Source organism: Mauremys mutica, chromosome 7, assembly GCF_020497125.1.
Source record: "Mauremys mutica isolate MM-2020 ecotype Southern chromosome 7, ASM2049712v1, whole genome shotgun sequence".
In the NCBI taxonomy this organism is placed as follows: Eukaryota; Metazoa; Chordata; order Testudines; family Geoemydidae; genus Mauremys; species Mauremys mutica.
Genome location: NC_059078.1, coordinates 57853462 through 57878832, shown reverse-complemented (window position 1 = coordinate 57878832; position 25371 = coordinate 57853462). Strand labels below are relative to the sequence as shown.

Sequence of the window (25371 nt, the reverse complement as noted above, 5' to 3'; positions counted from 1 at the left end):
GGCAAGTTTGGTGGGGACTTCTTCACACTCGTAAGAAAGTACCATATTTCCCAGCAACTGCTCTCCCTCCCTCCCTCTTTCTTTCTTTCTTTCTTTCTTTCTTTCTTTCTTTCTTTCTTTCTTTCTTTCTTTCTTTCAGAGCTAAGTAAGGGCCGATTCTTTAGGTAAATGAATCCATCAGACAGAAAGAAAGTTGCAAAATGTGACATTTCTAGCAGCTCTTTCCAGTGTCTCTGTAACCCTGCCGCTACCCCCCCCCCATACACTTTCTCTCCCCCATCCCACTCCGCCCCGCCCCGCCCGGGTCCCCTTTCGGAACTGGCTAGGTTCATAACCAGAGGGGATCCGAGAGGGAGTTTCTTTGGGGAAGGAAGGGCCATTTTCGCCACTGAACAAAGAATGAAAACGCACCAACAAAGGGATCCCCCTCCCCAGTGAGGGAGACGCAGGTGAGGAGAGGGCTTGGGGACATTTGCCAGGAGCAGTCAGGGGCTCCTGTCTAGGGAGTTTATTTGCATATGGGGCATTTTCAGGGACCGGGCACAAACGGGCAGTAAGTTTCTGGGGAGACCCCCAACACACACACACACACACACACACACACACACACACACACACACACACACACACACACACACACACACACACTTTCCTTCTGTGAAAGCAGCGAGAAATGACGATTTTCGATCGTCTTTATTTTTTTTTTTGAAGGTGACGATTTCCCCCACCGGTCAGAGCGAAAGCCCGAGTCTGACGCCTAATTAAAAAGAGTGGCAGCGAGAGTCATTCATCTCTAGCATCAGCTGCTAACGGGCTCGGAGTTCTAGTGACTCCGAGGACAGGACTGTGAGAGAGGGGAGCCGAGAGAAGCAGGCGAGAATGGATTTAATCAGAGCCACTGGGAAAGGGAAGGAGAATTTACGGGGCGCGGGGGGGGGGGAGAAGGAAAAGAAACTGAAAAAAAGAGAAAGACCCCCCCAAAAGGAGTGACTGGATAAAAGCGCGGGGGGAGGGGCAGACTCCGGCTCCCCAGAACTAAACTGTAAGCAGTCACCAACCCTTTCCATCTCCCCTTTGCCGCTGCAGGATCAGAGAAACGAGAGAGACATCGGGGGGAAAACACACGGGCTAGAGAGAGCCAGGCAGAGGAAGAAAGGATCTCTCTCCACTGAACTGCGGAAGGGTTTGCCCACCTCGCCTGCCGCTCTTCTCCTCCTTTGCCACCCTGCTCCCTTCCCTCCGTTCTCCTCTCTCTGAGGTTTGCAAACAAAACGTCACCAATCGATAAGCCTCTCGCTGTGTGTGTGTGTGCGTGTGCGTGTGTGTGTGATCCTGACCGGCCGGACTCCCAAATCTGCCGCTCCCGACTTGTTCACTACCTGTAAGTTCCGAATTACAACCTTATACTTCTATACAAACTTTTCTGTGTAAGCGAATCCTTTCTCTGGGAGGGACGGAGGCAGAGAAACAACCAGCAGGGGATCAGTTAATTTCTGACACGAAGGTTTTGACGTCCCAAAGTGGGCAAACAAAACAGCCCCTTGGATTTTGTTAACAATATACAGAATCAGTAATTTAAATATATCTATATATAAATTGTGATTAACCGAAATAAATCTTTAATTTACCAGACTGAGGGGGAAGACTGTGGCATTCAATCTTTGGGGGCGAATCCACATGTATGCCCAGGTTTCGGTTCTAATGTAATTAGCTCTAATTTGCAGTGTGTGTGTGTGTTTAAAATGTATCTACTCTGTGAAATTGAGGTTGGGGCCACTTTAAATGAAAATCTACCTTTCGCTTTCAGGGCTCCTTTATTAAGGGATACCCGGGAGCGTAGCGTCCGGCAGAAAACGAGCTTGTACTTTCCATTAGGAAATGCCAATCAATCCTTTTCAATACACCAATTAATAAATTCGATTGGTGATAGCGCCTCCAGGGTACCTCTCTGGGTGGGTGGGTAAGTGAGTGGGGAACGCGAAGTTAGAAGGAAACTGTCCTCAAATAGCAGCCAGACACCTTTCCCCCCTCCTCGAGGCATGAACTGAGAAGCATTCGAATCCTGAGCTTAAAAATAAGTACAAGGACAAGGAGCCAAAACCAGAATGAGATCTCAGGCGAGGCAAAGGTTTGGGGAGCCAGTATAAAGCCCTGGCCTGTGGAAACAAGACGGGTGTTTAAAAAGGGGACACACAAGGACGGAAGGGAAGGAAAGAAAACAGAGAGGGGGAAATGAACAGGAGAGAGAATTCCCTATGTGGAGCCTTCAGGCTGTGCAGTTAAATTAGTACAGTTTAGTGAGATATCTCAGTGGCGAATATTTTTTGTCTCTGTGTGTGTTTGTGTGTGTGTGTGTACGCGCGATTAGAACAGGGCCTGTAAATTCCCCTCGTTATTTGATTGATATTTAGCCTGCACTTATTTAAACGACACCCCCTCTCCCTACCCCACGCCACGCAACTCTGACCCGGGGAATAAACATCGGTTTTGTTCGGTTAATTTCAAAGTGAACTGCAGCCCCAAGGTTTCATTTTTCATAATTAAAAGGGTCCAGGAAGCTACAAAACTCCTCTAAGCTGGCAATTCATCCTAGATGGGCTGCTCTCTCTTCTGCTGCTACGCTTCCCACATATACAAATCAGAGGGGAAATGGGAGGGAAATAGTGACTTTATTATTATTTTTAAAAGAACCGTGTACACGTAGCGCATAATGGATTGTGTCGTAGGACTTCGATGCTCGCTCTGTAATGTAGCCATGACATCAGGTCTCCTTTCTTTGAAATGCCTCTGCTAATGCAAAACAAAACAAATGTTGTGAATATTTGTGTAGCTGTAGGAAGCCACAGGAAGTTCCCAGCCAGGCGAGCGGCCCTTTGGCGGAGGATGGCGGAGCTGGGACAGGTGCAGGTATGTGGTGGAGGTGGGAGAGGGTGGGTTACGGGGCAGTTATGGGTTGTGAAGCCCCCCTTAACTAGATACGTTTCCAGGTTACTCCATATGGCCAGAACAAAATCAAACAACAACTATCTGCATATTCCCTTCCTGCCAGCCTGCGCCTCCCTCCAGGGAAACACTCACATGCCATTTCAGACTAATAGTGCTAAAGGAACTGATCACTTTTCTCAAACCTGAGCCAGTCAAAAGGACCCTTAAAACAGAGCGCGAGATTCCCGAAAAACCTGGGTACTAATATCTAAATACATAAATAATACGTAATAATGATAATAATAATTAATATAATAACCCGGTCGCCTCTCTTAATAAAGGGGAGCGAACGAGAAAATTCATATTATTGCACGTGGTTTCACCCTGAAAATAGAGATTTATTTGTTTACACTCAGGGCCGGTGGCGGTTGTTGCTGGTTTTGGTGGTGGGGGACAAGCCTCTTTTGCGAGTCTCTAATGTGCAGTGTAAATACAGAGCGGAGGGGAAAGCGCAGCGGAGGCTGATTTTGCAGGTTTGCACTTCAGAAAGGAGAGAAGTAAAAAAGAAGAGAGAGATTGAGAGAGAGAGAGAGAGAGAGAGAGTCTCCCAGGCAGCCTGATCCCATTAGCTCCGTCCTTGGGTTGCATATTTATACGGTCTAGGAGGTGAACAGATGGACTATCAATTTAATTCCATCTTCAACACCATCAGAGATTGATTTTCTACTCGCTTTTAATTTTGCCATAATTAATTAGATCATTACAACTGTTTGCTATTGATCTCCCTACTTAAACCTCAGATGCAAAGGGACTTCAGCAGACCCTTTAAAAACACAGAAGGGAAAAGGAACACCGGGTATATATTCACAATCAAATCCACTATATATACCCAATGAACGTGCCTATATTATGGATGTATATAACTCTACTGTACTCATATATATGTACTAGACCTGCCGCCTGGCAGGGGTGTGTGCATATGTATATATGTATGTATGTGTGTGTGCATATCTATATGTATCTCTCTCTCTGCCTAGATCTGTACATATGCGCGCGCGCACTCCCACGTTCCTAGCTCGTGGATATTGCATTTTATGACTCGATCAGAAATGGCAAAAGAAAATAATAGCAGCAAACATTAGTTACCAAACGTAACATGGAATCCCCCCCCCCATCCTGGCTCTTAGCAGCAGTTAGACACTAAGACAGCAAACGAGTCAGCGCTGGCACACGGCAAGGTTTGTCACACAAACCTCAAGTAGGATTCTGTTTTTCACAGTGACATTAAAAATCCCAGCTCTAGATGTAATTTGAAAGAACCAAACTGCACAATGGTGCGCCTAGCCCGTGATCAGCCGGTCAGGAGCCCCGAGGAAATTCTCCTGCACAGAAGGGGTTGTTTGAAGCTTTGTTTGCAAATCATTAAAAAAAAAGCCGTCAATGGGAAAGGAAGATTTCCCTGTCAGAGCATGGTCTGGGGGCAGGAGGTGGGTGTGGAGTAGCTATATGGAGCCAAATCATTAGCTCCCAGTGTAAACCTCGCAATCCCTGTTCCGAGCTCCAGATCCTAGCGCTGGAACCTGAACTCTCCAATGCCGCTCCCTCAAACCAATGCCCTGACTCACAACACGCGCAGCACAGCACACCCAGGGCCCACAACACACACACGCGAGAACTGCTCGCTCCTCACACCCCATACTTCCACTGGCAAGGCGCAAACAACCTTAAGCACACGCGGGAAACCCAACACACGCACCAAGCAGCCCACGGGAAAAGCGTCCGAGGGGAGTTGGATACAATGCCGTTAGCCTTCTCCAGACGGGACAAAACTCGTGCTAGGAAAAGTAGAAGTTTCAAAAATAAAATTATATACGGGGTAGGGCGGGGGTTCAGTTTGCAACAGATGTAGCCGGCTGAACTGGGAAGGGGAGAGCGAGCGAGAGTAAATACGAGGAGCCCAGGCAGTGTACTATGCACACACGCACACACAAAGTGCATGCCACAGACTCACACACACCCCGAGCGCATGTCACACAAACAGTGCATGCATGCCAGCCAGACACAATTCATGCATTTCACACACACACACAATGCATGTCACAGACACACACATAGTGCATGCATGACACACACACAGAGTACATACATGTCACACACACTGCATGCATCTCTCTCTCTCTCTCTCCCTCTCTCTCTCTCTCTCACACACACACACATGCATGCGTGTATGTCTCTCACACCCATCTGGCCGTTCTCTTGCGGGTTGCCAGCAAAGCACTCACTAGAAACAAGGTGAGAACCCAAGCCTGACGTGGTCCGAAGCGCGGACGCTGTAGGAAGTGTGCTGGGGGAGGGGTATTTAGCAGGTAGGGTGGAAATGTTGGGGGACCTGGTGGAGGAGAGGAGGCCCAAGCGGTGAGGCAGCTCAGCTGCCTCCTGCCGAGGGAGGGAGTTGGGGTGACTGGCTCATCCCCTCCCTTCTGAATATTCACCCTCCCGCCCCCGCCCCTTACCTGCTCTCCCTGAGCTCTGAGCCATGGCTCCTTTGCCTAATGGTCCGTCTCCCCGGGACGGCTGCAGCCCAGGAGATCCGCCGCGGCCTTGGCTTGCTGCGTCTCCTCCCCGCTTGGGTGTCCCGCTTTCCCCCGCGGACTCGCAGGATCTAGGCGCAACCACCCACAACTAAACGGTTTAGATAAGAGCGCGCACCCAGCCGCCCCGCGCACACAGGGAAAGAGCCAGCCCCGGAGAGCGAGCCGCCGCTCTACTGAGCCGGGACAGGCGCGAAGGAGGGGGAAATAAATAACAATCCACGCCAATGCCGCGCTGCTGCTTCTCGAAGTGCAGCGGGACTCACCTGACCCCAGCATCGGGGCCGTGCAGCCGCGGGGCTGGGCAGGGCCAGGGGCGCGAGGTGAGGCAGGGCTGCGGAGCAACTTCCTGGAAGTTTACAGGGAGGTTGCTGGGCTAGCGGGCGGGCGGGCGGGCGGGGGGGGGGGAGAGAACTGGGTGCAAGCGAAGGGAATGCTGAGTGGTGTCAGGCAGCTTTTGCAGCCGGAGAGAAAGGGGGTGCGGAGGCTGGGAAGTGGACAAGGAGGACGGGGTTCAGTGCAGCTCATCTAAACAGATGGCCAACTCTGGAGGTTGGCCTGGGGGGCTACCCTGCCCCTTCAGTCTCCAGACATACCGGGGCTCGCTCGTTTAGAGGGAGAAGCTCGGTTTGGGTACATATGCAGGCAGTTTTGTAAAGTCTCTGTCTGTTATGATGAAGTTTTGGCTGTGTTTGTTTCAGTGAGACGTTTTAATCTATCTATCTATCTATCTATCTATCTATCTATCTATCTATCTATCTATCTATCTATCTATCTATCTATCTATCTATCTATCTAATCTACGATTGTCACATCTTGGAAGCCCTACTAAAGACCTCACGGTTTCAAAGCGTAAGAGCTGTGAAGAAAAATCCTCAGTGGTAAAACACCCCTGAGCGAGTATTTTTCTTTCTCTCTTTCGCTTCCCCCCACCATCCCTGCATTGATTGAAAATCCCTCTCAGCACCAACAAGGAGTCCCAGGAAAAATGAACCATTCTCCTATCGATTCTTCATTAAAATTGCATTTCTGCATTTGCTAAATTGGTTTTAAAAAGCTTCCCCTGTTATTATTGTCTTGTCAGGGCCGACAGTACTGGGCAAACAGTATTTAAAAGCTTGGGATGGTTTTTTCTCCAAAATAAGGCTGAATTGTTGTTTTTTTCCCTAAAGTCTTTAGGAAAATGTTAACACCAGATACAGGGGGAACAAAGCAGCGAAGTAGATGATTGTATAAAATACAGGGCTGGAATGAGACGTTGGTTTCATCACACTTAAAAATCATCGATTGTAGCTTCAAGCAAAGAAAAAAGTTTCTCTTTAAATATTAAAATAGGAGACAATAAAAAGCCAGTGATCGCGGGAACGATTATTTTCCTAAGGCATCATCACAAAGGCTACTTTGTGCCATTGTCTAGTGAAATTCACCAGCTCCCCTCACCAGGGCAGAACCCTGCTCCGAGCAAAGCAGAACCGCTGCTTTGAAACTTGCCTCCACGGGGAGATATTTAAATAATTCCAAATACCTCCCCCCAACACACACACGCACCCCGGATTCCGCCAGTCCTGCCCCCAACAGCCGCCGAAGGATACCCCTCCCCAGCTAGTGTGGGGGAAAACGCAACAAAAGGGACGCTGGGAGCTTTACTTCGAGTTCTGCAAACCTCTCTCAAAAGAGCAGGGAAGCAGAAATGTCTTCCTGATGTGTTTATCCCCTAATCAGTTCATTAGTTATAAACAACATGACATTAGAAGTTTGGAGGCAGTTGATATTAATTTTTATTTAACTAGTTGATGTTTAATCCGTCACGCCAGGCTACATCGGAGTGAGGAAGAACTGCCTGACGCAAACCAGTTAGAACTTCATACACCGCGGTGTGTGTTGGGGTTCTGGGGGGTGGAAATGGGGACACACAAATAACACAGGGGAAGGGAAACGGGGCCTGTGGGGAATGAGAGAGAGAGAGAGAAAGAAATGGGGAGAGAAAGAGAGGCTAACGGGGCAGGGGGAGATCCCAGGGCAAGGGCAGAGAGAAAGAGAAATTCAGGGCGATGAAAGAAAAAATAGCAGGAGCAACGAAAATAAAAGGGCGCGGGAGAGACACAGCGAACAGGGGCAGGAAAGAGCGAGGGTGGGACAGGAGGGAGAGGGATCGAGAGGGTGAGCAATGGAGAAAGATAGGCAGAGTGGGACGACAAAGGAGGGCAGTCCTTGTGCCAAGCCTGGCTGGAGGAGAGAGGGGCTCCAAGCATCGCGGAGAGACCCGGGCGGTGTCCCCGCACGCCCCGGGCTGTGCGCCTGTGCTATGTACCGGGGCAGTCCCAGCTCGCTGCAGGGCAAGGACCGGGGAGCTGAGCCCCCGCGCCTGTCTCAGGTGCGGCGTGGGGCTGGGCGCTTCTTTGCAGAGCGCCTTCTGTGCGACCACTTCTTCCTCTTCATTCAAATAGGCACCATTTCATTAGAGCGGGATTGGCGGAGGGATGAAAGCAACACATGGAAGGATCCGGGTTTATATTGATCGCTCTCTTCCCAGATTTCCGGGATGTAACATTTCCCATTGGGGTCAGGCAAGAGGGCACCGAGCCTTTGTTCTTAAACAAAACGCAAAAGTGCTTACCGAAATAATTCCGGTAAATCCCTGAGTGCGAGATACGTATGTGTATGTGTGTACGTATGTACCTATGTATATATCAGCTATATTTGCTAAACGGATATACAATTAATTAGAATCTAGAAATATAGACACATCTGCTATAGCCTTTATTTTCTTCCTATATAAGAACATAGAGAGTACACACACACATATATATACATACACGCACTATGTATAAATATATATATGTGTGTACCCTCTACGTTCATATATAGGAAGAAAATAAAGGCTATAACAGGTGTGTCTATGTATAAATATATATATGCTGTGTACATTCAAATCTATACGTGTGTAAATATCTAGTTAGATTGTACATACACATGCATATACTTCTACATAGTGTGTGTATGTATATACATATATATATACACATTCAAATCGATATGCGTATAAATATATAGTTAGATGCTAGAAATAGACATACTATATAGACCTACTATAGACGTACTATATATAGTCTATATATTTTAGCCCTATATAGGCAACATACAGTATACACTTATAATTCTGTATACGTTTATACATAGTCTTTTTCTTTAAAATGTATTATACACATCTATTTATCTATCTGAATGTATATTGTTTTAAATATAAAGCTAATGTTAAAATTATCTAATACACAGGTTAAGGAAAGAGTGTCTGTACATCTGGGTATAATGCTTAATTATCCAAAAGTATTAAGTTTAGTTTAAAAGTCATAACATGCATGTAGTCCATAATCTCATACAGTACATAATGACATTAGTAATTGCACATATTAAACAATTAAAATACCGCCCTGCAAACAAAAATAAGAAAGAGGATCACTTTGAATGCATTAATTAATTTATTTTCCTGGGGTCTGCATAGACCTACATTTGCATTTCTCTGGGCGAGCTATATCTAAAATGAACACACATATTAGCCATATTTAATTTTAATATCTATTTTCAGATTAATCAATCACTCCGTCTATCTCCCGTATAAAGGAAATAGTTTACATTCCGAAGAAAATTGCCTGCTTTCCAGCAGTTAATAGTTAACTCTAGAAGAGAAAGTTCCCAGGGAAGTGCAGCGAGACAGAAGCGACTCTCCCCTGCAAAGTGTGAGCACCTGGCACTCATTCCTATAACTGCGATAATTCAGTTCATAAAGCCCCCTCTTGGAGAAATCTGCTCCTTAGTTCCGGGCTCAGATCACCAGCTGACTCTGGTCGTTTTAGGAAATAAATCACGGAGCCAACATTTAAAGAAACAGAGGAGACGGGGGGTGATGGCACAAATCACCTTCTCCATAGGTCAAGAAAGATTTCACTGCAACAGGCAACACAGTCACAAGCAACTGGCTTCCGTGGGGTGGTACATTTTAGTGTAGAATAAAAATGCAGGTTTCTCGCCTGTTTCCCTGTAGAGAATCGCCAGGAAGCCGGGACCGTTCCGTTTTCCTGGCATTGCCTACCGATTTGTCCAATGCAGAATAGGTCTTTTAGCAACCAGACTCCACAAACCAGGGCTCACTCACCCCACCTCCTCTAGGTGCTTTCCCCGGACACAGAGCAGTGAGTGTCGGAGGAGGAAGGTAGCTGGGGGTGAGCGCTGGCTGGGGACAGGCGCTGCTTTGGAGTGCACTGGGATGACCTTCGGGGCTGGCCTGGTCGAAGGGACTGAGTGGATGGGCTCCGGGTTTAGAAGTGGGGTGGGCTGGTGCAGGGAGGGAGGTTAGCTGGGTGCTGGGGTTGCCATTGAGTTTTTAAGGTGGGTTGGGCACTGACCGCCCAGGGTAAGGGGGAGTTTGAGAGGAGCCTGAGTTTGGAATAAGGCTTGCTGGAGCACGGTGGTTTGGGATTCGCTCTGGTTCAGGGGCTGTGTGAGAACCGGGCGGTGTTTGGTGTGATGGGGGCAGCAAGGAAGAAGGGGATGCTCCTGGGCGCTGAGGACAGCCGGGAACTGCGGGATTTTGTCTCCCCCCCCCCCGGGTTCATTGCAGAGGAAACAGGTGGGAACGGGGTCCAGGTTTGCAGTAGGTCCCACCTACAGTGGGAGTGGGATTAGGGGGGTTTGGATGAGGAGTCCGTTGGGGTGAAACTGCACTGGGATCCAACTGTAGCTGGGTTGCTGTGGGATTAGCGCTGGGCTGGCTTCATGCTTGGGCTGGGTTGGCCGAGACTGGGCTGGGTTGGAATTAGCTGCGGGGCTGGGATGGAGCCAGAGGTTCGGGTTGCAGTGAGACGGGGCGGAGAACGCCAGGGTTCAGGGATAGCGATGCTTTGGGGCTGTAGAGGATTGGCAAGACGATGGCTCTTGGGTGGGGCGAGCCGGGTTTAGGAGTGGGATAGATGAGGATGCTCATCTGCTACTGGAGAGAGATGCAGAGATGGTGCACGTGGTTTGCAATGGGGTCTGGGGTAGGCCAGGGAATAGGGAGCCACAGGGCATGGGCGAGTAGGGAACAGGTAGAGGAGCTGCCAGGGGTCAGGACCAAGATGTGGGCGAGGCAGGCCAGGTTACTGGGTGAGCTGGGCCTGGCCTGGCCTGGGGCGGATTTCAGTGCGTTGTTCCTGACAGGGATCAGTGACTAGACCCCCTGGGGCCAGGATCTGGGCTGGGCCGAGTGTCTGGCAGTTCTGTGGGGGATTATTCTGGGATGTGCCTGAGACACACGTGAAGTGACATAGCTGGGAGGGCTGGGTGCGAGGCAGGGACCAGCGGAGCGAAAAAGCGAACGGGCTGGGCCGGGGGTTAAAGTTGCAGTCGGAATATATGGGCGTGTGGGGCAGGACCATTTGGAAGCTACAGCAGAGCGGATTCAGCCCAGGTTGCTCAGTCCTGGGCTGACGGGTATCATTAGCATCAGAGTTTGGAGCTCCAGGAAATGATTAACCAAACTGTTCAGAACATTTGCAATTCAAACACCTGCCTTCGCAAAGGGAATTTTAACCATCTCTCTCTCTCTCTCTCTCTCTCTCTCTCACACACACACACAGTTGAAGCGGCTCTATCCACCTATCCTTGCTAAAGGGAGACTTTTCTCCCTTCGGAAACAACCGCGGGTTAAACTTCCTGCCGAAGGCAATACCTGATGCCTGTCGATTATGACCCAGGCACTGCGAGGAGGACGCCTGCCCTAGCCGGTTGTTATTTCAGGCTTAAGCGCCCAGCGATAACTCTACTCGGGCATTGCACGGGGAGCGGATCAGTTCACCAGAGGGGGCAGTACAGCCGGCCTGTGCGGGAAGCTTCTACCCACCCAGAAACTCCTGCAGGCTGCAGCTCTGCTCTCTTCTGCGGTGTCTCCCCCAGGCCAGGTGCCCTGGAGCACAGGCGAGGGGGCGATATTTTTGGACACCCCCTGCAGCTCAGCTATAAAACAAAATCCATTCCCAGCCGCTCTCCGCACAAAGCCCCCACCCAGCCGAGAACAAAACCCAGCGAAGTTGCTCTGAGATGCAATCAAACTCCCCTAGGTGGCTGCTCAGCGCACGAAAGTGAGGAGGAGTTGCTAGAAGCGGGCGGGTTGCAAGCACATGGGTTGGTGAACTATTATTTTTTTTTCCTGGTGGGTTCTGAATAGTTTCTAGCTAGAGATCGGGTTTGCCAGGTGAGGAGCTGTCAGCTGGGGTGGGCTGGGTTTGCCCTCTGTAAAGGACAGCCTGGGCTGGGCGGAGGGAACCCCCCACTACAGAGTTAGTAGCTTGGATTTGTCGGTGTGAGTTTGTTGGGGCTAATGTCCTTAGCAGAAGAGGAAGAGAAAACAGAGAAAATCAAAAGGAGGGAGAGATATAAAGAGAGCGAGGAAATTTCATTAGCATGGAGAAGAAAGGAAAAGGAAAATATAAGAGAAGGATAAAAGTGAATGATAGGATGAAAACCAGGAGAGAGAGATTTTTTACTAACAAAAGACAAAGTGAGAGAATAAAAAAGAGGAGAAACTGAATGAGAAAATGAAAAAGAGGGTGGATAGATTATAGTATTTAAGAAAGAAAACGACAAACCAAGAGAATGAGGAAAAAGAGGAGAGAGAAAGGCAGGACGGAAGCAGAGACATGATGAGATTTTTTAAGAGCAAGTCAAACCCTTGGTGGATATTAGCATGATAACGGAAAAGCAGCAACATTTATCACACATCGTGAGGAGGTGGTTTTGACACTGGAATTTTATGAAGCCCCTAAATCGCTGTTTAAAATTGTTTTTAAAGTTTAAGTTTTTTTGCCACACTTTTTTTTTAGCTTGAATTTTTATCCTTCGGTTTAGGATTCTTTGAGAGTGTGTGTGTGCGTGCGTGTGTGCACGCGCCCCTATGGGACACTCTCTCTCTCTCTCTTTCTCTCCCTCTCTCTCCATTTTTTCCAGAAAGTGATCTCCTGACAGTTCTTAGAAGAACCGGGGATTTGATTAGGGAATCGGCCCTTGCTACTGTCCTTCTGCGGCGCTGGAATTCCCGTTTATATCTATTCTGGTTCATTTCTCCTCTTCCACCCTCCACAACTAAACGATAATAATGAATAATCGAACGCCCTGTATGACTCTCAGAAAACTTTGCCAGGAAGTTTGGTCTGAACTGACTACAGCCTTCTGCTTTTGCATATAACCCCCAGAGGACATTGCTGGGCACAGTCTACTATTTTTCAGTAGCTTGCCTCTCGGAGCCAGAACTGGGCGGCTAACACAGAGATCCCCGCATCTGATACCGTTGCTACTACGAGATCAGTCGCCCAAGGGGACTGACACCCCAGGAGGAAAAATCAGCTTGGTAGAAGTAGCAGTTTAAAAAACACTAGAGAGCTGAATAAACAGCCACCTTCCGTAGAGAACTGATTTCTAAAAGAGCAGGGGTGAAATCCGGGCCCGCTGCTGGGTTGAATGGAGCCGGGATTTCACCCTCGGTGGTTTATGTGACCACACTTGAAGTTTCAATAGATTGAAATCCATTCTCCCCTCTCAGCGGGGGGGAAGAAGATTTGGAGGTGTGGAGAACTGTAGAGGTTCCAGATAAAATGTACCCACCCATAACAGCCCGCTTTGAATGGAGGGGGATTAGAAATGCTCTAGGAAAACAAATGATTATAAATAAAAATAATTGTAATAATACCCCCACCGGCTGCTCCGGACTGGCTGAGCTCCGCTATGTGAACCCCCTCTCTGCACATTCAGAGAGCGACAAAGATTTTAGTGTTTAGGGGGAGGCTCAGAACGTCACTAGAGACTGTAAGAGGCAGGGGGGGATTTAACTCCTGGGCCTGCCACCTTAGTCCAGGACCAGGACCGGGTGTCCCTGCTATGGCCTGGGAGCTGCAGAAAGGAAAGTTGCAGGTCTGTCTCCTAACTCTGTTAGGGCCGGCTCTCAACCAGTTGATATAAGAGGGGGTTCCAATCTCCCCCATGGGGGGAAAAGGCTGCAGGGGTAGGAACAAGCTAATTTCAAGCCGATTTCTCATTAGTCTCCTTAGCGCCTATAAGGGAGAGAAAATTAGGCACCCAGCACACGTTTTGGCCACTTCATACAAAATGCAGATTTGCGAGATGATGTGCAATGTGCCCTCGAGTCAATGATCACAGATAGCTGACTGCCATTTTTCTCTCTCCTATTTGGAGTTGAGATGAGAAATGCCCCTGAGCTCTCCAGGTCCAGGCAGGGTCCTTTAATAACTGACAAATTGGCTCAAGATCTCCACCCACCCCCATGCAGCAGGAAGGGAAAAAAAACCCTGGCTTTTCTCCAGCCAATCAATGGGAAAGCTCCCTTGTTTCCGAAGCGGTCCCTGTGCAGGCAAGGACAGGATTTAGCAACGGCGCGGCAGGAATCGCCTCTTCCTATGTGTCCCTTTCCAAGATCTCCTTAGCTGCGCCCCCAGCACAGCTAAGTGACGGGGGCAGCTTCTGAGCGCGGTCCCGCACAAACAACCAGCTGCATTAGAAAAAGAAAGCAACCCGCCCAACGGCTGCCAGCCCTGGAAGCACATTTCAGCAGAGAAAGTTGCTAAGGGCGGTGTGTGATGGGCACCTCTGGCTGCAGGGATAATTTCTCGCCATGCCAGGAGTTCAATCTGCTGGCAAGTCCTGAGACTACAGTTTTGCAGAGTCGTGGGGGGATTCCCCACCCACCCAGACATAGAGATATTCCCCGAGCCTTTAAAGAGAGAGAGAGAGAGAGAGAGAGAGAGAGAGAGAGAGAGAGAAGTTTAAGGAAACTTGAAAGGAAGCTGACATGCTTAGCTCGAAGTGTGCCATCTTCATCTCTCTGACACGCATTGGCATAGAGGGGCCAAGCAGATCTGGCTACTCACTCAGAGAGTTGGGCTTCTAAATAGAAACCAGCACGACAAATGCTGGAGCGGGAGGCTAGAATTGGGAAGAAGTATCAGTTAGGACATGAACATCCAGTCCACGCTTTGACAGTCTCAAATGCATCCCCCACGCCCCCATTAGGGAAGAAGGGGGAGGTAGGGAAATAGAAAGGGAAGGAAAGACAAGAAGAGGGGGAATATAAATAAAAGCTTTCCAGCCCGCTGGAAGAAGAAATGTGTATTTCTTTTTTCTAAACACTCCTAATTTTTCAACCCAATTGAAAATAATAAAATGTATAAAGAGAGCAGGGATGCAGTTTTCCAGAGCTCAGCTGCTGAATAACTCCTCATCAAATGCACCGATTTCTTTGATTAATCCCGAGGTCTAAAGCAGAAGCAGTTCCAATATGAAACCTTGCACGCCAAGCTGCTTCTGCTTCCCTACTTTGTTGGAATCGTTTATGTGCATTTTTTACAATAATTTGAACTCCTTTCCCCCTTAATATATCCATTTTTCTGAAGCGGTACCTGCTCTCTAATTGCCCTGAATACAGATCTGAGGGTGACCAGACAACTGAACCCTTCTGGTAATTGCCTCGATGGCACAGTAGTCAGAAACTTGCAACTGCTCTAATTCCGAGTGGAAAACTGTATATATATAGTTCTATATAGTCATATCGAGAATCGAGAATATATATAAATATATGTTTCTATATGTGTGTGTGTTTATATATTATACGTGCATACATACATATACATATGTTCATCTCTGTGTATATTGTTTTATATAGTCATATAAAGAATTTAGAATATATATACTATATTATATATTACCAATTCTTTTTATATAACTATCTATGACTGTTCTTTATATTATCAATTCTAACTCGCTGTATTACCAGTTTTCTGATTCTCTGTATAGACCTGTATATATGTGTCCAGTGAAATATATAAATAACCAATTCTCTATAAAATATAAAACATTTAATATATACATGTATTACTGCAGATAACCAATTATTTTTAAGACATCAAGTTAACATTTCACACACATCTATAGAAAGGTACACACATATATAGACATATGTGTATATATCTCCGTGTGTTTATATGGATATCTCTTTCTCTGGGCATGTGTATATGAAATATTAACTTGATGTCTTCTATAAAGAATTGATAAGATCTGCCCAGTTCTCTACTCTTTCGCAAGATGATTTTGTTGTTGCTAAAACACCACTCCTATTTCTCAAAGAAGCTCCTATTTCAGGGGGTTGTCCCCTAAATACTAATACACAATATTGAATAATTTCCCTAGCTCTTGTCCTGTATCATCCGACTTTGAATTAACCACAAGCGCCAAATTTCAGCCTCTGATGAATGTAAAATTTGTCTGTGTATTTCGGGGGCGAGGGGGAATAGCCCTGCAAAGGACACTAAAATCGTGGTCTATTTGGTGGCTACCTCGCAGGGATCGGAATGGGTTTGATTCTTGTTTTGTTGGTTTAAACGGATTCATTTTCAATCCACAGCCCCAAATATGATAGCGCCGAATACTCCCTCTCTGTGTGTTTGTGTGTGTACAAATATAGTTTTTGGTAGCGAACTTATTTTAAAGGAATCCGAAAGAGTTTTTGGCTGGGTCTGGGCTGCCCAGAGTGGGGGCTAGACCCTTTGAAGAATGTTAGTTCTGTGTTGTGTTTAATTTTCTTGCACTGGCTCAGGGCTGCTTCGCAGGAGGCGCTAATTGGAGTGTAACTGCCAGGTCATTGATTTCATGTTACCAAAGTTGTGGTGGTTTTTTTTTGTTTGGTTGGCTTTTTGATGTGAAATTTCAGCCCAGATCAGAGGCACTCGGAGCCGGGTGCAAAGCGGCATCCCTGGCCCAACTAGTTTTGTCTAGGCGATCGCACAGAACCCAATTAACGCAATCCACCCACGCTGCTTGGAAGAAAAACCTACAAACGCAGCGATCTTTATACCGGATCTCCCCTTTGCTGGAAATCTGCTTCTGACACTAAACTCTGAGTGCAGAGAATTATCAGTGGCTTTTAAATAACAACAAAGGGGGGGGGGGTACAAATAATTAGCCCCACCCTCTTTGGGTTTCAATGGCTCTAATTAAAAACTCGAAAGGCAATTCCGAGGCAATATCTAATAATAGAATTAGCAATCGGTTCCATCATTTCACAGAGGGATTTACTTCTGGGGTAGTGTGCGAGCTCTATTAATAATAATAAAAATCCTGCTAACCCTCTTTTTAAAATTAATAACTCTGTAATTATAATAATTTTATGTGCCTTTTTATAAGAAGAGGTTAATGTTGCCACAGTCTGGGGATGGGAAGGATGAAGTGAAGCGAGATACTGCTGCTTAAACTGACACCTTCCTATTTTATTAGGAGACATTATTATTATCAGACATCTGCAGGTAGAGAATTAAAATTAAAATCGCTTTCAACAATTCAATACACTTTTTATCAGCCATCTATCTGAAAATCATGAACATTCATCATCAGAGGCATTCTCCCTGAAAACAAGAACCCATTCAAATTTTATACAAATTATCATATTTATCATAGTCTGAAACTCTGGAGTAACATCTCCACAAACTGTCTGCTAACTCCCCAGGGAACTGAATTTCACTCCATAGCAGCTCAGAGCAATTCTCTCTCTCGCTCTCCCCCCGCCCCCCTTCTTCCCCTGTCTTTCTTCTGGCCCTTTCACACTCCCTGCTTCTTGCATCTCAACAGCCTTGAGAACGGCGAGAGAGCAGAGAACAGAAAGAGAGATGCAGCGACAAGCAACATTAAAACAACAGACAACAGGGAAATGAACCCCCCACCTATTGCAAGAGAAGTAAGTTCGCCTGATGCCGTAACAGCTCAAAGTGTCAGTAACAGTTTTGGAAGCCGCCTGAGCACTTTTCCTTTAATCTGGCGTTTTTGCAACAGAACTGTCCCTCTTAATTCTCAATTAATTATTATTATAACGCTTAATAAAATCAGTAATATAATAACACAATAATATAATAACCGGATTCTCCTCCATGCAACATTTAAAACACCTCGACTGTTTTGACGTGAAAAATTCAATTGGCGCTGCAAAATATATTGGCTGTCGTTTATATGGGCACATCGGGCTGGCGACAAATCCAAAGAATCGATGCTTTGAGTTTGCTGCTCTGGATTAGACAAATCACTGCCCAAGCCGTGCTAATGAGAAGAAGTTCATCAGCTCCGCATCAGTGCAGGGCCCCCGCTGAACCCCCGAGGAATTGTTGTGTAAAGACCATGTTCCTTGCAAAGAGCGAAACTAAATGACCAAGAGGCGCAAATTGGACTGGGGTGACCCAGGGCACTAAGGCGCATTTCTGATCAGATAATGCACAGGTCACCTGTGGGCTAACTCCACTTCACCATTACTGCTTCTCTTTCTTTCTTTCGGCTATCCATTTTATAATGTCTAAATCCCACTTTTCTGTGGATCTAACTATTCAACCAGAGCGGATACAACTGGCCTCGCGGTTTAAAGTAACTTTCCAGCAAGTTCAGATGGTATTTCCCTCTCTGGCCACCTGCAAAATAACTCAAGGCTGAGCATAGCCAGGCCTGATGCCACTTCCGGATCCCCAGCTGCTCGCCCCTCCTGCCTGCCAGACCTTGGAGCCGTGTGGTTCTGGGGTTCAAGCCCCGTGTTTCCCGACTCCACGTGTGTAGTAGACACTGGTTTTGTAATCGTTGCAGTCCCATTTCCAGGGAGGAGGGTAACATATGGGTCGCGCGGGGACCCACTACAGAGATCCCACTGCTGACATCCCCGGAGAAAAGGGACCCTCGATAGGGGAAAAGCCCACTGCAAAGGGGCCGGAGACACCCTCCCCAACCCCTGCCACCAGAAGCGAACTGGCCGCCTGGAGGTTTTCTTTGGACCACGGGGTAACCTTTGGGAGGGGCGGGGGTAAATTGGGCGTGTTAGGCAAACCCTACAAGTGCAATTGGCTCCGGGGAATGGCTTTAAAGAGATCCCGAGGCAAGGGAAGGGGGAGCGGGTGTGACCGAAGGCACTGCGCGGGGAAGGAGAGCCCAGGAGGGACTGGGTTCAACTGGGGCATCCTTAGTGTCCCCTCTGCCCCCCACGCCTTAGATGTCATGCTGTAGGGCTGGAGCCCTGGCTCAAGTGGGATCTATAGATCAGGCCATTTTCCACCCCCCTCTTCCCTATCCACTGCTAGAAACACCGACCGCACCCACAGCGTCCCCCCAGGACCTCAATGGCCACCCAGCCCCAGCACCCATCCCACCAGCTGCCTCCTCTCCCTGCTGGCCCCAGCACTCCAGCCTGGGCCAAGCGTATCCCTCAGCCCTGCAGAAAAGTAGTTCCAATACAATGTTTGTTAACTAGGTTATCTAGGCTGTAGAAGATTTTAATGTTGAATTTTATGGCTTTACCACGCTCTACCGTCCTTGTGAATATTGTAATATTGCATTTTTTACAAGTTACTCTTCTGTTAATGTTCCAGCTAGTAACTTTTATAATCCTCCTCAATGAAATTTTTTTGTATTCTTCCGCACCGTTAACCTCAATGGTGGCACCTCAGCCCCTGGCAGGAGGCAGAGATGAAATGAATTCCTCTTTAATCAGAAATAATAATAATAAAAACACACACAAGGCTCCCTCTGCCTTTTATTTCAGCTTCCCTTCGAAGGGAGAAGGGGGGGGGGGTATTCAGAAGTCTCCATTCTCCCACTCTCTTGTGCTGCCTCTACTAGATCGGGTTTATTCCCCCCCCCCCCCCCGGCTGTTAAATAAGGAGTCCCATTTCTTTCCCTAGCCGAGCGCTATCCAGCTTCACCTGACCCTGATTTGCTGGGGAGAGGAACCCAGCAGCTAATCCTCCTGCACTGCTGTGTGTCATGAGTTGGCAGGTCTCACTAGAGCCTCTCCCAGGATTTTTTTGGGGGTAGGGGCATTTTTGCGTGTGGCTGGGAGCTATTCTGATATGCGTCTCCCATGGAAGTTGTTCTGCTTTATTTAAATAATTAAGCAGCAAAGAATCCTGTGGCACCTTATAGACTAACAGACGTTTTGCAGCATGAGCTTTCGTGGGTGAATACATTGCATCCGAAGAAGTGGGTATTCACCCACGAAAGCTCATGCTGCAAAACGTCTGTTAGTCTATAAGGTGCCACAGGATTCTTTGCTGCTTCTACAGAACCAGACTAACACGGCTACCCCTCTGATACTTAAATAATTAAGTGATCACTGGGCCAGAGAAAGCATTAGGAGGACTCTATAACCCAGTGGTTAGGGCACTCACTGGAGAAGTGGCAGATTCCTTGTCCTTATCAGGCAGAGGGGAGACTTGATCTAGGAGCCTCCCACCCCTAGGGGAGGTCTCTGACCCCTTAGGCTAATGGTTATAAGGGAGCTAGCACCTCTTGCCCCTTCCGTCCCATGGTTGTATTGAGTGACCTTGTGTGCCGGGGCTGATTGATAGGTGGCCTCTGAGCATGCCTACCAAGCCTGGCCCGGCACATGAGTTAGGTGCTGAAAGCCCATTTTCCCTGGTTTGAGACTTGCTCCAAAGTACAGGTGGGAGAAAGGTGCCTGGATATCTAGACTGAGGCAACAGTGCAGGCCCAGAGGCAGAAATGCAGGGACCTGGGGACCATTTACTCCAAACACTTAGGCAATGAGCAAGTTTAGGTGCCTACAGGGTAGGTGGTAGCCAAGTGGGAATTTTGTGAGTTGCAGTGGTGCCTAAAAACAGGCCTTAGGTGTGTAAGTACCTTTGGGGAGCCCCCCAGTAGAGCTGGATGGTAAAAGATCTAAAACCATACCAGCCTAGCAGAGGTGAATTTTCAGATAATAATGTACTGAAACTTATTATATTAACTGCCCCCATAGTTCCTTAGATTTAAATAGGAATACCCCCCCCCACCAGCCAAAAAGCTGTCAGTGCCCTGATGATGAATTAGACTTGCAATGGCAAATAACCACCCAACAGGAAAAAGAATCCTATCCCAATAACAGACTGAATGCCCCCTCCCCTGGTGAATGGGGAATTCTGAATGTATATCTAACCTTGATTAGATGGTTTGTATTTACCTGGGTTGTTAGACTTTCAGAACTTTGTTCTGACACTCAGCCTAAACGGTGGCTGAGAGCGCGATACAGGCATGGCTTGCATATTCATGACAGCAGCATGAATAGGGGTCAGCTACTAGCTAGGGCTATATCTCAGGCTGCGGTCCCCTAGAGCAGCTAAATTGCAAGTCTCACAATATTTGGTGTTTTTTTTAAAAAGCTTTTGGTGTCAAGTTGATATGTGAGAATTCCAGCTCTTGTGTATATTAAAAAGTGTGTTTCTTGTCATTGTAGTTAAAGGAAAAAAGCTTGAAAATGTAACCCAAAATGGAACCTAAAATCTAAAAAACCAGAAGGTAAATAAAAAGAATCAAAATTTTATTATTCTTCTTTTAACATTTCATAATCAATAAGCAAATTTCATGAATTTTCAGGGGCCTGACTTGTGATTTCAAAATGCTTGGGGTTGGCCATATTGCTATAGTGTGTTTAGTTATTAAAACAGCTTCTACCTCCTTTGCAAATACAAAACAGGTCATTTCAGTAGTTTGAATGGCAAAGATCATTTCCCTAATTTAGAATGCTATTAGTTGGCCATATGCATAATTTGCTTTAAATTCAGAGTCCAAAGAATAATCTGAAAATGAAAACAAAACAAACAAAAACAGTTTAATTATATATATACAGTTTTCCTGATTTCTCATTTTAATTTTTGTTATTTTAATTTTATTATAACTATGCTTGGCAGATTTTGATTTTATTATAATTTTGAGAGATAATACTGATGTCTCTTTTTAAGCTTTTTTTTATCAATTTAAATTTTCACAGTTGGGGAAATTATTGGGGGCATCAGACAATAAATATTTAATGACAGTCGATGTTAATTTAAAAAAGTTAAAGCTTTAAAGCCATTAAAATACAAATTGTCAACATCACATGTTAAAATGTAGAGTAGATAGCTTTAAATTAAACGCTACTAAGTTCTCAAGCAGAATTTTTCTTACTTTGTGTATCTGTAAATTTCTGCTATTATCAATGGAAATATTTTTTCATTGGTTTGTATGTGTACGGTGAAATCAACACTTATTGACATTTACCGATAAAAATCTAATCTTTCCAAGTCCAATTATAACATTGTAGGTGTCTTTATTTATTTCATGCTCTTAATTTAAACAAATGAGTTGCACAGCTGCAAATGTCTCTTTAAAAAATCAAGAGGGTTTAGAATCTTTTAGTGGATCCAAATTATTATTATTATTATTTATTTGTATTACAGTAGCACCTTGATCTGAGATTAAGGCTCTGTTGTGCTAGGTACCACACGAACACCTAATAAGAGACAGTCCGAGCTCTGCAGACCTTGCAGTCTAAGACCCGTATTGAGGAAAACATCGCCATGCAGGAAAGCACTTAAGCATGTGATTAACTTTAAGACCATTTGCTTTGCTTTACTTAACTTTAAGCACCATTGAAGTCAATAGGACGTAGCACATGCTTAAAGTTAAGCATGTGCTTAAGGGCTTTCCTGAATCAGGGTCTAAACAGAGAAGGCATCAAAAGGGAATATTATCCCCTTTTTATTGCTGAGGAGCAAAGACATAAAAAAGAGGTCAAGTGATTTGCCCAAGGTCATATAGGAAGTCAGTGGCAGAGCTTGGAATTAGCTTAGCTCTCCTGAGTCCTGATGGATAAGTGCCTAAGTCACAAGGCCATCCTTCCTTTCTAAGGGCCTAGTCGTAGCAGTGGAATGGCTCTCATTGACTTAAATGGTCTTTGGATCAAACCCCTGTCTGGTTTCTTAGTCTGGTGCTCATGCTGGATTTCATGATTTTTACCCTACTATTTTATAAGGGATTATGAAATGAAATGTCTTAATTGACTGGGAAGTGCCCTGGGCAAGATCAGGCCACTTTTCCATTGTGTCAGGAGGGGAGAGTTAAGGACGTCAGTGACTCAGCCAGAGGTGGTGATGGGGCTGTTGCAGGAATGGGTGGGTGAGGTTCTGTGGCCCGCAGTGTGCAGGAAGTCAGACTAGATGTTCATGATGGTCCCTTTTGGCCTTAAAGTCTATTAATGAGTTAACTAATAAAGCAAAGAAGAAGCTTGAGAACATGTTTGCTGGATGCAATAGTTTGCATCAGGCTTTTTGCAGCAGCTAATGCCTTTGCACAAACACGCATTGGCAGTTGGCTCCTGCCAGCTCCACATTAGCGAAGGACTCATATGAGCCCTGTCTACTCTGCCTCAAGAGGTGTCCTAACTAGCATGCATGATGTGGCGTGCCCTTCCTGCGTAGCTTTCTGTGCAGAATTGGGTATGGGGTTGGCCCCTCACCCCTTTTTGACAAAGCCCCTCCATGTCTATAGGATCTACTGCCAGAGGCACAGAACTGCTGGCTGCCAAGGGGCACATCTGATGCTTCCCTCCTCCAGTTTTTGATGATTTATACTGCACAAAGAAGTCCTGAAGGTGCAGAAGTCTGGTTCTGCTGGAGGACTACTTGAGATCTCACCAGTGTTTTGGTGACCTCTAGTAGCCTGTCTTGGAGACACCGGGAGTGTTGAATGTTTAACAAAGATGTCCTTTTTTGCACATGCTCAATAGACATCAGAGTTCAATAGGTGTTCACAAAACCCAAGAATTTTACATAGTCTGAGGAAAAATCCTTCTCCCTCTCAGCTTTTAGTTTCCTGTGATGCCATTGTCTCACTAGTTCTCTAGAAGCCATAGACTCTCCCAGGGTATTGGAGACCTGCTTTATTAATGAATTGCAAAACAAGCCAAGCCCCAAGATGATTTATTTATTTGTGGTAAAAAAGCTTCCAGGCCATCTTTATCCAGCCTAGAGAAAGCAAAAGGGCTCAAGGCATTTTTTTCCCCTCCCCATTGCAGATCACCTGTAAGCACTTCAATCAGGAATGCATCTGCTATGGCTGGGTCCTCGCAGAGCATGGCAAGATGTTGCAGGGGATCCTTGTCTTTAATGGCCCTTGGTGGCCAAGTCCTTGGCCCCACCACAGCATGTCTCTGAGGGTCTTCTGTGGCCTGGGCCTCTGGGTAGGTCACTTACAAGTTCAGTCCCCTGGGGGGTAACAAAGGTCCCACTGTTAGTTCAAAATCAATCTTTAGCTAATAATTTCTCCTGCCCCTCTCGGGCTGCTCTAAACAGGCCCCCCCAGAGGATTCAGGGGCCTGGGGCAAAGCAGGGGAGCTGCGGCGCTTGTACTCACCCAGCGGCGGCCTGGGTCTTCAGCGGCATTTTGGCAGCGGGGGGCCCTTCAGTCACTCCATGTCTTCAGCAGCACTGAAGGGCCCCCCGCTGCCGAAATGCCTCCAAAGACCAGGAACGCCGCTGGGCCAGGGCTCGCGGGGCCCCTGTGGGGCCTGGGGTAAATTGCCCCACTTGCCCCCCCCCCCGGACGGCCCTGGCTCTAAAGGCTACTGCTTTGCCCCTACTCGTGGGCCCTGCAGAATGCCTCTTAGACTGCTTCTTCCCCAGCAGGATTCCCCCACTGCCTTCCTTCCCCAGGGACTCCAGCACTTCACCTCCAGGGTCTCCCTGCCCCTTACAATTCCCATCTCAGGACTGCCCCTACAGGACCCAAACCTCCTCTCCATGGGTCTCTTCCAACCTCCTAGCAAGTTCTCCACTGGGTTTGTATAGTCTTTTCCCCACTCTTACACAGGTGGGGTCACAAATTATCATTCAGTTGCCATTTCACCATCAGCTGGGGGCTGGCTGGTAGGTCACAGGCAAGACTGAGTCAAGCTTGCCGTAAAGGGCCAGCCAGCCTGTGACAACATCACACTGAGATTGTCGGCTCTTTGGGGCAGGGACTCTTTTTGTTCTTTTTGTCCAAGGCCTGGCACCTGGGCATCCTGGTCCTGCTAGGCTTTGCAATAATACAAATAATAATAATATAAGAAAGTCACTCCTCAGAATTAAGCAGCTGTGGATCTTACTATGCTAATTCAACCTGATGCGCGTGTGCGCACACACACACACACACACACACACACACGGCAGGGGGAGTGGGGGAGAAGAAAGAGCCTGTCCAGAATGCCAAGTCTGAGGGTGCAGAAGGATCCTCACACCAGCATCTGGTGCCAGGGTTCCCATTCCCAGCCTTACAGGTCAGTGATATACTCACCCCGGAATGGTAGTCCAAGGAGTTACAACCTTCGGAAGAGGCTGATGGTCAAAACTCAGGGCTTTGGTGCGAGGCTGTATATTATCATGCTGTAAGTGCAGTAGAGTCCATAGCCCAGCCTATTAACACAGGGGATTTTACCTCTAGTTTTAGAGCTAAGTGGAAAATAGCAGCTGTGATCCAGAATGAAGTTATAGGGTTGTCTTCTATGGGGTAGCTCCTTGATTCTGACCCAAATCTGTGACCTTCAGAACAAACTGGAAGGCGATTGTGGGGGTGGGATATCGCTGGGGTTAGAGTTGGATTTGCTTCTTGGTGATTTGGTGGTTTTGCAGCATGAGTGGAGGCTGCTGAGCCAGCCTTGTCTGAATGTGATTTTAATATCGATTCACATATTCTAAGGCCACAAGGGATCACTGTGACTATCGAGTCTGACACCTGCACAACACAGGCTAGAAACCTCCCCTACAATCATTCCTGTTTGAACTTGAACATCGCTTTTAGAAACAATCCAATCTTGATTTACAAATGGTCAGTGATAGAGAATGCCCGGCAGCCCTGCTAAGCTGTTCCAATGGCTAATGACTCTCACTTGGCTAGTGGCTTTTAGTTATTTGTTACTAGCAAGTCAAAAAAGAACTGGATAAGTTCAGGAAGGGTAGGTCCATCAATGGCTATTAGTCAAGATGGCCATGGATGCAAC

General features: G+C 46.9%; 1 long non-coding RNA gene across 2 annotated transcripts; it reads left to right on the top strand.

The window, feature by feature from the left end:
* The first annotated feature begins 345 nt into the window (after positions 1 to 345).
* LOC123373737 lies at positions 346 to 21170 on the top strand. Of its 2 annotated transcripts, XR_006580841.1 has the most exons (5): positions 346 to 449; positions 1087 to 1381; positions 2831 to 2907; positions 17181 to 17286; positions 20812 to 21170. It is a non-coding gene; the product is annotated as an uncharacterized LOC123373737 (long non-coding RNA). The 2 variants fall into 2 exon arrangements; XR_006580840.1 differs by lacking the exon at positions 20812 to 21170 and having other exon boundaries at positions 17181 to 19384.
* The last annotated feature ends 4201 nt before the right edge of the window (positions 21171 to 25371 follow it).